This window comes from Lycium barbarum, chromosome 3, assembly GCF_019175385.1.
Source record: "Lycium barbarum isolate Lr01 chromosome 3, ASM1917538v2, whole genome shotgun sequence".
In the NCBI taxonomy this organism is placed as follows: Eukaryota; Viridiplantae; Streptophyta; class Magnoliopsida; order Solanales; family Solanaceae; genus Lycium; species Lycium barbarum.
In genome coordinates this window covers 10,271,317-10,285,790 of record NC_083339.1, presented here as the reverse complement: position 1 = coordinate 10,285,790, position 14,474 = coordinate 10,271,317, and positions in this window count along the sequence as shown.

Genomic DNA, 14,474 nt, shown 5'->3' with positions numbered 1-14,474 from the left:
GCTATCTCTGGTGATATACCTGTCATATCTATATGCGACCACGCAAAGCAATCGACGTTAGCCTGAAGAAACTCAATTAATTTGCGCCTGAGCTCCGGGGTGAGCCCCGTGCCCAGGTATACCTTTCTGTCTGGTAAGAACTCGAACAGGATGATCTGCTCCAGTTCCTCCACGGTCGATTTGGTCGCGTCCGAGTCATCCGGCATGACAAAAGATCTGGGTACCCCGAAGTCATCCTCTTCATATACCGGATCTGACCCGGTATTCTTTGATTGCTATTGGGGGGCTTCCCCTCCGGTTACACCCCTTTCTTCGTGAGCTGGCTCCCTGGACCGGGGCGTTGATTCCTCCACAGCGAACATTTCCTTTGCTGCGGGTTGCTCACCGTGGATGGTTTTCACCCCCTCTAGGGTGGGGAATTTCAGCAACTGATACAACGTTGAAGGCACTGCCCTCATGCTATGTATCCAAGGTCTGCCCAATAATGCATTGTACTTCATGTCCCCTTCGATCACGTAGAACAAAGTTTGTTGAATGGAGCCTTCAATGTTCACGGGCAACGAGATTTCCCCTTTTGTGGTTTCGCTTGCCATGTTGAACCCGCTGAGTACCCGGGTTGCTGGTACGATCTGATCAAGCAGCCCCAGCTGTTCGACCACTCTCCACCGAATGATGTTGGCTGAGCTACCTGGGTCAATCAAGATACGTTTAACCTTAGTTTTAAAGATAAGTATAGAAATTATCAACACATCATTGTGCGGTTGAATGACGCCCTCTGCGTCCTCGTCGTCGAAGGAGATAGAACCCCAGGGTAAATGATCCCGGGTGCGTTTTTCCCGAACAATGGAAATCTTTGTCCGCTTCATTACCGGACCCCGAGGGATGTCAATACCCCCTACTACCATGTTGATTGTATGCTGATGTTCAACCGGTTCGACCCTCCGTTGAGCTTCCCTTTCCTTGTAATGGTTTTTGGCTCGCTCGCTCAATAGATCTCTGAGGTGGCCGTTTTTCAATAACCGGGCTACCTCCTCTCTCAACTGGCGGCAATCCTCAGTTTTGTGACCGTGGGTTCCGTGATATTCACACACCACATTCAGATCCCGTTGTCCCGTATCTGTCCTTAGTGGTTCGGCCACCGCACATCCGGGACGCGACCGATGGCCGAGACAAGATCCGAGGTACTGACGTTGAAGTTGTACTCCGAGATCTTTGGTGGAACCTTATTGCTGCCAGAAATTCCGGCATCGCTCCTGAACGAGAGCCCCGGGCTGTTTGATGGGCGCTCGACCTGCTTGCTACCTCGACCTGAGAAGTGGCTCGGGCCTTCCCTTGGCTTCTCCGACCTGAAATTTTATCTCTCTGAGTGTGAGTATGGCCGAAAACTTTCTTTAGATGATTCGGATTTCCCTTCATAACCCTTCCTCGGTTTCTCGAAGCTTCCATTCACTTTTAACTTTACCGGAGAGAATTCGAGTTGATCGTCTTCCACCCGAATCTTTGACTCGTACCGATTGTGGACGTCAGCCCATGTGACGGCCTCATATTCCAACAAATTTTCCTTTAATTTGGCCGAAGCAGCTGAACTTAGCATGTTGAGCCCCTTTGTGAAAGCTTGTGCGGCCTATTCTTCAGGTACCGGGGGGAGTTCCATTCGTTCCCTCTGAAACCGGTTAACGAACTCCCGCAGTAGCTCGTCGTCCCTTTGGGTTATTCGGAAGATATCGGCCTTACGGGCCTGCACCTTTATGGCACCGGCATGTGCCTTTACGAAGGCATCAGCGAGCATTTCAAAGGAAGTGATCGAATGCTCGGGTAGGTGGTCATACCACGTCAGCGCCCCCTTCGACAGAGTTTCGCCAAATTTTTTCAGCAACACCGACTCGATCTCATCTTCCTCCATATCATTGCCCTTTATGGCACAGGTATATGAGGTCACATGCTCGTGCGGGTCCGTTGTGCCGTCATACTTCTGTACATCGGGCATTTTGAATCTCTTCGGGATCAGTTTTGGGGCCGCACTTGGCGGAAAAGGTCTCTGAATGTACCTTTTCGAATTCGGCCCCTTCAACAAAGGTGGGCCCCCCAGTATTTGGTCTACCCGAGAATTGTATGTCTCGACCCTCTTTTCGGTCGAATCTACCCGTTTCGCCAAAGTTTCGAGCATCTTTAGAACCTCGGTAGAGGAGCCGGCTCCGGAACCGTCGCTCTCAACCATTCGTGTCTCATTTCTTCCGATCTCAGCAGTACCCTTTGCCTTTTCCGGCCCCGGTTCACCTTTCCCGCTCTGTAACCGGGCAATCGTTATTGCTTGCTCGGCAATCGCCGCTCTTTGTTCCTGCAACATTTCAAAAATTAAACGTAAGCTCACACCGTCATTTGGCGCATCCGGGTTTCCTCGGCCCTGGGTCCGAGACAATGTAGCGGAATTGTGAGTATTTAGAGGATCAGTGGCCGGCAGGGCGGCATTCTCTTGATCCACGGTATTTTGCCGGTCGAGTCCCTCCCTTGAATCGACGGGGTTCGAGTCAGCGGGGTTTGGCAATTTCCGTAATCCGCTGCCTGCATTTTCCGCCACAATTTCGGTATTGTTGACATGACCGGATTGCTCAGCGTCGGCCATTTAGTCCGTTTTCGTAGATACGGGCAGGGGCGTTTTTGATTTTGATGAATGTGATATAAGTCAAGATCGAAAGCCACTATTATCCTAGCCCCACGGTGGGCGCCAAACTGTTTACCCCGAAATCGGATAATCAATTGAATTTATAAGCGGGTATAAGATATGTGCTTGGGTCTTAATATATATATGAGATAGAGAAAATATATATGCAAGAGTTCTTTAATGAAATGGCTAGTGATGGCGGTTTGTTTACGAACACAAATGCTTATGAACGGCGTAGAATGCTTGATGGATTAAATACGCTAAAACGTGAACAAAACGGTTGTGGCCGGATCAGAAATTGAAGGAAAGATTGTATATATGGGCTATTCTATTACAAGTGTTCTTGGAGAAAATGTAGGAACCAACCCCCATAAGGAAGGAGGACATGCCCTATTTATAGTGCCACCCTCTGGATCTCACACAAATGAAGACTAATAAAATAATCATGACAATGACAGCCCTGCACGGATTTGGTGGGATTAGACTGACGGCGCCGTCTGACACACGCATGGTAGGTAGTTGACTATGACAGCACGCCACTGGTGCGGGGTCCGCATGCGACGGTTACGCGGACCAACGGCCACCCGGTCAAACGACTATTCGGGGCAACGACCACAGACGCTCGGATCAGCAGACTTGGCCGTTTCGATGACGGAGAAGACAGACTCGTTTAGCTCCGGTACAGATGCCTTCTCCGGGTAGGACTGAACAGCATCCGGTATGTTTTCGCTCCTTTTCCATCACCAATTTACCTTATCACCGTTCTGGCTCATATCCGGTTTTCACCGTATAGATAGTTCACCTATTTAATAACTATCTTTGTGGTACTCACCTGTTCTCATATTACTCTGCTAACTCATTCATCGTGGTTTATTAACACATCAATTCTGCTTGCAAATTGAATGTTGAGATGCCAAAAAATACAGAGTTTGTATAGGAGAGACTCCTAAAGTCTATAAACTATTTTGCATAGCAATTAAATTTTCAAGTGTTAAATATATTTCCCAAGTATTAGATTGACTATTACATGTCCATAAAGCCCAATATGTCGTAACATTTGCCAAAGCATTTAAAGGTTCAATGATGCAAGGTTTTGTAGCAATGCACTTATGATGTTCTTCCCTTTTTTTTTTTGGAGTTCTTAAAGCAGTTTTAGTATATCAAATACTTCAGCTAGCTCCTATAGTTGGGTTAAGCCAATATCCATTTTCATTACATTAAAAAAGAAATGCCATTTATTTCTTGAAACTTCAGTGAAATGACTATAAAGAACTTAAGAAAGTTTGTAGAAAGAGTGGAATGAACTGTAAAATAGAACTGTGTGAATTACCCTTTATCTCTTATCCATGAGAAATTGAATCATGAAGTTAATCTCTCTTCTCAAACACCCACCCGGAAATTCTTGTTCACAAGATTGTCCAACTTCTTTGTCCGTTTTCGCCATTTTGGGAGGTCGAATTGCTACCTATGTTTTAGTAATGCTTGAAACTCATTATAAGGAAAAGTTGCTATGCCTTTATGAATGCTGTGGGACTGACCCAAATTTAAGCCAGTATTAATGTTGCCAATGGTTACTAGCTTCCTTATCTAATAAACATGAGAGGTACATAAAGTTGGAGGCAGAACGCCGGAGAAGAAATTGTAATTTGCATTTAGAATTCATTTACTTCATTGTGAATACCTTGAAAGTGATCTGTGTTTTGATACTCTAGAGGGTCCCTTACTCCTTAGCATGTTTCTCTCGATAATTGTCAAAATGTAATTGTGACTTCTTGAAAGCTATGGTTTCAATGTTAGTGACAACTTAACTTCTCTATCTCTATCACATTGAAGGGGAAATTTTTGATAAAATTGGAGGCGATCTGTTGGACTAGGATTTTCAGCTTCTTTAATTGGAGGCGATCTGTTGGACTAGGCTATCCCAGTTTTTTTTTTTTGGGCTTATAAGCTGTTTTTTTAAGCCCATCCAAACAGGCTCTATGTTACACAGCTACTGCATTTCTGAAAGCTCAAAGTGCTACTCTATTGTTGAACAGCTGCTGCATATTCTTATTCAGATATTGCACATATCCTATATCATTTAACAACAGCTCTAAAACACTCCTCCCAAAATGAAAATGGAATTTCTAAATTCAATATGTTGGGCCCGTGCCAGCACGGGCCATTGCCCCCTAGTCTATTATATAGATGATACCAATTAGTCTGGATTAAATTTTAATCATATTAATACACTTACTTCAAATTTAATATTTGCTAGGGATCTTTTAGTATCATTATTAATGATTTAAAATTTTATATGTCAGTAAAAAATATTAAAAACTTTGAATACTAGATAAACTAAGGTTTATATAGTATTGGGCCAAGAAGATTGCATAACTTCAATCATTGCCAGAAACCCTCTTTATCTTTTTTCCTTTTGCTCCTATTCACGAACCACCTCCATTAAAGAAAGAAAAAACCAATTCGTACTCAGTGTTTTACACCAAGTCAATTATTAATGTGTTAAGACATGAATCGTGTTGGATATGTATGAATAAAGTTTTTATATTATTAGTAGCTGGAAAGAAGGGAGCTACATGGAAGGTGTGAGAATACTTTCAACGGTATGAGATCAGAACAATCATGCGAACTTGACTCGAAACGGATAATATCACACAATGTTAAGAATATTTTTTGGCTGATTTGACGAAACGAGTAAAGAAATGACTAGGAGTGATGACACGGGATTTGAAATACTACCTTTACCATGCCAGATATAGCTTGGAGATGCACACGCACAAGAAGAAGCACTACAAGCTAAGAAATATGGCTTTTTGTAGCGAGTTTTTAGTGGCGACCTAATATTTTGCTACAAAAGGATATATATAAGTGGCGACATCTACAGTTGCCACAGAAGGTAAAGATTTAGCAGTGACTTGTCTTGTGTCGCCACTAGTATCTGCTGAATTACAATTCCCGCCCACTCAAATATTTTGGCTCCAAATTTATAGTAGCAACTTATAAATAGTCGCCTTAAAGGTGTTTTGAAGGTCTGATAGACTTTGTGTGGTTAAATTTATCAACTTACTTATCTTCATATGGAACTAAAACACAAACTTTGTGTCATCCAGCTTGATTTTAGAACCTCATCCTTCTTCTGGTTAAGAAGTCTTGATTGTTGTATGCATTTGTAATAATAGTAATATATTATCTACAAAATATTTGGCCACACTTTGCTGGTGAGTATAAGCATGGCCAGTTCAAATGACTATGTTGTGATCTTGTGTTTTCTTGTTTCTCTTAATAGCAGGCACAAGGTTCTTAAACAATCACAAAGGGGGACGATCAAGGAGGAGTTTGAAAACACCTAATGTTTTGTTTTTTGGTCAAAGGCGTCCAACAAGGAGGAGTTTGAAGAGTGAATACACTTCATGTTTTGTTTCTTTTGGTCATCTGTAAATGAATACAATGACAATGATATGTAAATGCATACAATGACAATGATGATAACGTATTGGGTACTATATGGTTAATTGACTATTTTGTAATGAAAGTACTTATTTATAATATTCTACTTGGGAAATGCTTGTTTTTGTTGAATTATGTGCTATTAGTAATAGACGTGAATCGATAGAAATACATGTATATTCATTTCAAAAAAGTAGGTCGCCATTTAAAATCAATCAGGCCAGCATTGGTTGAATTACTGAAAAAAATGGCTCAGTGGCGACTATATGTTGTCACAAAAATAATCAATATTTGCGGCGACTGAGGTTGCAACTAAAAAGTCATTCTTTAGTGGCGACTGTAGTTGCTACTAACATCATTCTTTGGTGGCGCTTATAGTTGCAATTAAAGATTTATATCTTTTAGTGGTGACTAAAATCGCTACTAAACGTTGTTCTCTAGTGGCGACTTTCTTCGAAATATGGTAGAATATTTTTTTAGCGATATGCTTCAGTTTTAGGGGCTACTAAAGTCGCCATAATATGATTCTTTTAGTGGCGACTGACTTATGTCGCCACTAAAAGCCATATTTCTTGTAGTGAAGCTAGCTCAGGGCTTTGGCTCCGTTCATGTGGGTGGCACATAGTGAATCTGTAAAATTAACTGGTGGATCGTGGTAGTGGGCCACGCATAACATAGTTCGAGAGGGAGATTGTTGAGTGTGCAAATAAAGTCTCACATTGATAGTTGAAAAGAAAAGACATGTACATATAAGATGCAGGGATAATGTTAATAGCGCGAGACCTTTTAGAAAAAGATCGCGTGAATTTGACCCAAAACAAACAACATCACGCCATGTTATAATGTTAAGATCATATCTCTCAGCTCGCTTAGTCCAACAAGTTGTGTATATAAATCTCTACTAATTAATTGATTATGATTAAGTAAAAAAAGGATAGCCCGATACATAAAGCATCCCAAATTAATAGGATCCAGTGAAGAAATAGGATTAAATTTAAGTAATGCATATTGATCTAAAGGTCGAATGCAAACAATATTTTCCACTACTAAATCGTGACACATAATATATAACACAAATAAAATACTCGGTATATTCTATTTCTAGGATCATCGCATCCATTAATAATTGCAGTTGTCTTCAAGGAATATTGCTGAGCTAACTCTGGATCTGATATGTGACAAATATAAAAGTCTAACTCGTTTCGTAAATTAAGTGCTCCTTCCATTTCATTTTCCGTGAATGCGTTTGACGGAATATAGATTTTAAGAATGGAGAAAGACTTTTAAAATTTTTGATCTAAAATAAGTTATAGGAATTGTGTGGTTATAAATTATATATTTAAAATAAATTGAGAAGTTTAAAGTTAAATTAGTATACTAAATATAAAAATGTATCTTTTTTTTTTTTTGTGACTGAATATAAAGGAAAAGTCTCCATAAATTGAGACGGATGGAGTAATATTTTTGTGTAAAGTTTCTTCATTTCCTTTCATTTGTTGATTATATAAGTGGGTCAAAGTATAAAAATCATAATTGTAATTTTTTTAAGAATAATTAACGAGATGACCAGAAGTAGATATTCTTTACTGATCAACAATATATTAATACTGATTGTCATATTCCAATCTTTATTACATAAGCCCATCCCGTTTGTCATCGATCTGATGGCCTACTGCTAACTTTTTAATTTTGTGGTTTTTCATTCGGTATTTGTATTGGAGCACTATTAAATTGGCTTTGCGTCGAAAGTTCTACATTGGAATTAAAAAAAAAATAACTCTCTAACAAAGGTTAAAAGTTCTACATTGAATGAAAAAAATACTCTCTAACAAAGGTTATTTTGTACACAGCAGTATTGGAACTCGAGATTTTTGATGAAGGATAAAGGAGTAGTACTACTTACCACTCAGCACAAACCTTGATGGGTTACTACAATTTTTATTTTTGTTAATATATTACATTTTTAACAAAAATATTGATAAATAAAATATTATAAATCTTTTATAAGATTATCTTTTTCTATTCAAATATAACTAATCATACAGAATTATTTCCTCGTTTGGACATCTTGATTTTCAATAAAATTCTCATGTGCCTAAGATAAAATAGACTTTAGTTGCCTCCCTATATGTTAAGCGCATCGAATTGATTTAATTTGGTCACCTACTTAAAAATAAAAAAAGTAAAGCTAGCTAGTATATATTTTGTTTTTTAACTATGATGTCCGGATTAGCTTGCGCATAGTTAGTGTTAGACTAATTTTATTTAATGTAATATAGGCTATCTTCTCCCAATACAAATATCGATTGCGTATCTAGACTAATTTTACGGAATACCTGCTATCTTCTGCCAACACAATTAGCAGGTAACTTCAGGCATCTAGACTAATTTTACTATGTACTATATGTTATCTTCACCAACACAAATATTAAATATCTTTGCGCATCTAAATTAATTTCACGAATTACATACTATGTTCTACCAGCTTTGAACCGGGAAAATGAAACTAGTATATTAATGTAGATGCATGTAGATCATAGAGTAACTTCATGTGACTAGTATACCTTAAGCCTGAACCATGCATGTGCATGGTGCCAGATTTGGATTATGATTCGTCAGAATTCAATTAATTACTTGCTTTTATGATCGGATAGATACAATAAAAGAATTATGTCAATGAACATGATATCTTCCGTTGACAAAGAATTTACATCGCCTATAAATGCTGGCCATTTGCCCATGCATTGCTTACTTAATTTAAGTTACGTTAACAAGCAGACATCATCTTTATGACACTATTCCTAATTGTTAAACCTTATTGTGTTTCACCCACAATCCACATGCTGCGTTGACACCCTAACTAACTTTATGTCTAAGCAAACACAAATAAGAAAAATATTTTTCTTAGAAATATTTAGTACAAAAAAAAATAAATCAAGATGTAGTTGGACAACATCATACCATTTGTGGCAAGGTTTGAAGTTCGTTGCGTACGTACGTCAGACAAAAAAAAGGTAATTTGGGGAGGTTGAAAGTTGCAATTCGCGGGGTTTTAGCCTCCGTTAATTGCTTGAGGAGGCTAAAACCCCAGCGAATTGCAACTTTCAACCTCCGCAAATTACCAATTTTTTTGTAGTGCGTGGATAAATGCTTAGTAAACTGGCTGATTAAAGGAGATTTGATCGAAAAATTAGTCAGACCAATAATTAAGTAAAACACTTATCTTCAAGTTTGATCTTATAATTATGATCTATCTGAGAATGACTACGAGGTTAGTGAAAGAAGTCTTTCGTTTCTTTCGAAGGTGGTGACCGCAAAAAAGGAGCAACCCCTATCGAACTAAAATAAGTATCTCACTTCATTTACGAAGAGAGTTCAAACAGTTATTGAACCATCAAAAAATAGGTGAATAAAATCACTTTTCTTTATTTTGTGTCAGAAAAGTCACTTTTCTTTTGTTAATTCACTCAAAATGTCATCTTAGCCAAAAGATGTATCTCCGCCACTATTTTAACGACGGACACTTCCTTTTTTTAAGCCGAAATACATTAAATAAAAACTCAATCCATTTTAACCAAAAACCTCCCATCTGACCCTGGTTACCCGACCTCACCCGGCCGAACATCTTAAAATTATACTAGACTAGATGACCTATTTCATATTTTCCAAAAATATAGTTGAATCAAACACATAAATTCTTAGCCAAAAAATAACAATAATAAGAAAATTAAATAATTCTTAAAACAAGTGTGGAAGCCTCCATACTTTGCCAGTGGAGGAGTTGGAAAAAATCCAATATCTCATTAATAGGACTCAACTGCATTCGTGATCTCATTGCTGATGAAACTATATATGGAAGTACAAATTAAATTTGAATTCATTTCTCAGCTATTTTGACTTTCATATATTATTAGAGCTAAAAATATTTGTTCTTCGGTGAATGTTTTTTGGTAGAGTAAATAGAAGTAGCATTCATGATAACAACAGCAAACAAACTCTCATATTCACCAATTTTTCAGCATTTTCGTCATTTAGCCACAAGACATTCAAACTTCCAACAAGCCCTCGCAGGGGCAGAACTCGCATGGATGGAACGGGTTAAGTAGAATTTAATACTTTTGTTTCAAACATTGAATAGTTATTGAGAAATCTACTGAATACATACATATAATAAATTTCAGAACGCATAAACTTCAAATCGTGAATCCGTTTCTGAGTACTCGAAGTGTGGAGAAAGAAAAATGCACTTGATCAATTACCATGATGTGTCGTAAGACAAAAAATCAGCCGCAGGAGCTGGTTATAATTATATGATTTTTCCCCATCTTTCTACGTCTTGATATGTAGAGTCATACAAATACCCAAAAAATAGTTGAGATATGTACAAACTGATTGGGACACCGATATTAATTTTACCATTTGTTATGTTGTGGGAGTCATTAACATTTTTGTTAGTAGCAAATTGTATCACATTAGTCCATAAGCCTAATTAACTAGCGGATCTCCAAATTGATAAATGGAGGGTCGTTTTACATTTAACCTTTTTCCTCTACCTGTAATTTCATACATGTTTATACGACCTTGCTTATTAAACCTCCAACAGTTTCCTCTTTTACGTACGAGATTTTGGTTTATATTTGAGTTTCTTTCTCAACTTGTAATCTCATCCTACATGTTTACACGATCTTATATTATCAAACCTCCAACAATTTCCTCTTTTACGTACGAGATTTTGATTTACATTTAAGTTTCTTCCTCAACTACTTGTAATCTCATACATATTCACACAATCCTATCAAACCTCTAACAATTTCTTGTTTTACTTACTAGATTTTAGTTTACATTTAAGTATCTTCATCAAATTGTAATTTCATAAACGTTCACACGATCTTATCAAACCTCCAACAATTTCTTGTTTTACTTACGAGATTTTAGTTTACATTTAAGTGTCTTCATCAACTTGTAACTTCATAAATGTTCACACGATATTATCTAAACCTCCAACATTTTTTCTCTTTTACGTATAATGTACGAGATTAATTGGTTACATTTAAGTTATTTCATTCTCAACTTATAATTCCATAACATTTTTTTTTTAAATTCCGCCTTATGGTGGTGTTACCTTAGCATATCACCAAAATTATAGTTAGAGGGGGCATTAAATGACCCAACCTCACAAAACCTGGGGATCTTAAAGTCCCTAATAAAACTATACAGTAAGTTCAATAAGACTAATGCAAAACTGGAATTCATCCTCTTACGCAAAAATTGTTCTTCCTCCGTTTATGCCTTAGAGAGGCCATTTGAATATGATCCAAACGATAAGGTCCAACAGCTGTGGAGGGTAATCTCGAACTAGATAGGATCATCAAGTATTAGTAATGCTCCATTTAGCAAGTGCATCCGCGACTTGATTAGCTTCACGATAGCAATGTTGAACCTCGCATTGTATGTTCCTTGTCATATCCTGAGTGTGATTTATAATATCTTTCATCTTCCAAGGAATGTTAATATTATCTTTGGTCATTTCCACCACAATTTGAGAATCACATTCTAGAATAAGGTTGTTATAACCATGCATGCCTCTTAGCCCAACCATTCCATATAGTGCTGCTTTTGCTTCGGCGATATTGCTAGAATTGTACCCAAAAGAAACAGCAAAGGCCATAAATATTCCATAACATACATGCATGCATGTTCACACGATCTTATAAGTTTGTAAGGACCACTTTGTTTTGGATTCATGAATCGTGATGTCAATTGTTCCTAGGCTTATCTGTGTTACAATAATGATATATATATTCGTACTTGATAGAGATATCCCGTCCCTTTCTCACCAACGCGTAATATTTTTTACTTCCCGTTTCACTTTGTGTGAGGTAATAGCTTAATTTTAGTAATTGAAAAAATATAAAAAAGAAAGTTAAAATTTTCAAAAAATACTCATTATTATAAAATTTTAATTTCACATGCGAAATTTCAGGATATTGTCATGAAATTTCTATGACAATGACTATTTCATAACAATATGGCTGAAGAGTAGCTAGTGAGCACGATGTCATCACTGGGTGTCTTATTCAGCCGAACACAAAATATAAGAATGTAATATAAGAACAATAAATTTTGTTATTTTAAACTAAAAGTGTGTACCATCATATTAAAATGATCCCTTAAATCTTGGGGTCTTGAGTGCCTAGTATATCAAAAATTATCATTTGAATCTTATAATTTCAAGCATATGATGTCATTCCTGAAATAGGAAATGAAATTATTAAAATTAAAAATCTACTAGATTTAAAAAAATTACATTCTTTTGAAGATGGACTAAAAGAAAAAAAAAATGATTTTTTTGGCAGTACAAAAAAAAAAAAAAAAAAAAAAAACTGAAACAGAAGGTTTACTTACTAGTAGTTTAGTTTGGACCTGTATGTGTGTGTTTATTTCAATTATTGTAGAGGCAAAGCTGTATAACATATTTACTACATTTCACGAAGAACAAATGTTTAATTTTGCCCATAAATATATGTTTCCTAATGATATCTAGAAGTTATTATTATCACGTTGTAAGCCTCAAATTTACTTCAAATTTATTGAACGCCGTGAAACTACATCGATAAGCTAAAAACAAGATATGTGAATATATTGTTTTAGTAATAAATTAAGGTTCATGATTTTCTTTTATTAGGATGGGGCGTCAGAAAAGGAAAAATAATTTAAGGAAAACTTTACTATATTCATGGCATTGATCACGTATGAATATGACAATGTTGAAGGTGGCATTAATAAGGTGTCCAATATGAATATGCACCAATTCATAATAATTTTTTTATATATAGAAATTGAAATATAATCTTTGTTTTGGTCAAACTAGCAAGTATCTAGAAGTGAGGCTCAATTACCAGTGGAGTAGTGGTTCCGAGATAAGAGTGCCCTCATTATTTTATTAAGTAGGATCACGATAGATATTAAGTGGTCGTTTGGTTTGAGGTCAAAATAGTCCCGGGATTACAATCCCGGGACTAATTTATACCATCTGTTGGTATTATTTTATACCATCTGAAAGATGGTATAAAATAATACCAGTATAAGTGGGTTAAGAAGGTATAAGTTGAGTTATTCCAGCACTAATTTTTATACCACGTTTGGTACAAGGTATAAAATAATCCCGGGATAAATCTATACCTTATACCAAACTTGGTATAAAAATTAGTACCGGCATAACCCATGTTATACCTTAAACCAAACGACCACTAAGGGAATTAAATTAATACTTAAAACGTGCAATCAATACAAAATGCCAAGAAATCAAAAAGTTGTCATCTGAAGAAACCATTCCACAAGGAATATTCAAGAAGATTGAGATTATGACTGGGATACTGATTGAAGCATACTAATTCTTTTTCATTCTACTTTATACATTGATAATATCAATAAAATTTCACAATCCGATTAACTACAGGTAATAATATGTAAATGTGAGGAAAATAAGGAAAAATTACATAATATAATCGATTAAAATATATTATAGTGTAAAATTTCTTTATACTATCGGTAAAAGTAAATCAAGTCCATTCTTTTATACATTTGTTTTTATAATTTAAATTATACACATTGATAATATCAATATGTTAACACTATCAGAATTATTTAACTGGTTGCAAGAAGTTATTAGAATAATTTCTTATTTTACCAAATTAGTAATATCTAGCACTCTCTCCGTCCCAATTTATAGAAGTAAAGGAAGACTTTTATATCTTGTGGTAAAACGAGCCAAATAAAATTTTGTGGCTAGAAATCATTTCATTAAGGGTAAAGTGGGAATTGTAGAATTAAATTGTTGCTAAATATAGAACGTTGTCATTCTTTTTGTGATTGACTAAAAGGGAAAGATTGTCATATAAATTGAGACGGACGGAAAACTCTTTTTGTCCCAATTTATGTATTTTACTTCTTTTTTTAGTCTGTCTCGAAAAGAATGTCCTACTTCTTTTTCCTTTTTTTTTTTTATATAGAAACAATTTAGCTTTGCATTTTCTATTTTGCCCTTAATTTTATGATGTATAGTCAGACAAATGTTTATGACTTATTTTAAACAACAAACTTCAAAAAACCTTTTTTTTTTTTGGTTAAATTTTGTGCTCAATCAAATACCACCACATAAATTAAGATGAAAAAAAAAAACTAGATAAATTTTGTAACCTTCTGGTGTAAACAATTACTGTATACATCATGGGTGCAAATAAGATAGACCATTATAATATTTTTGAACCAAAAAGCAGGAAAACAGTTGAGAGGTTGGTGAAGGTAATTAGAGGCAGTCACCGACTTGGACATTAATTGAATTTAATGTGTCTCTTCTATACCC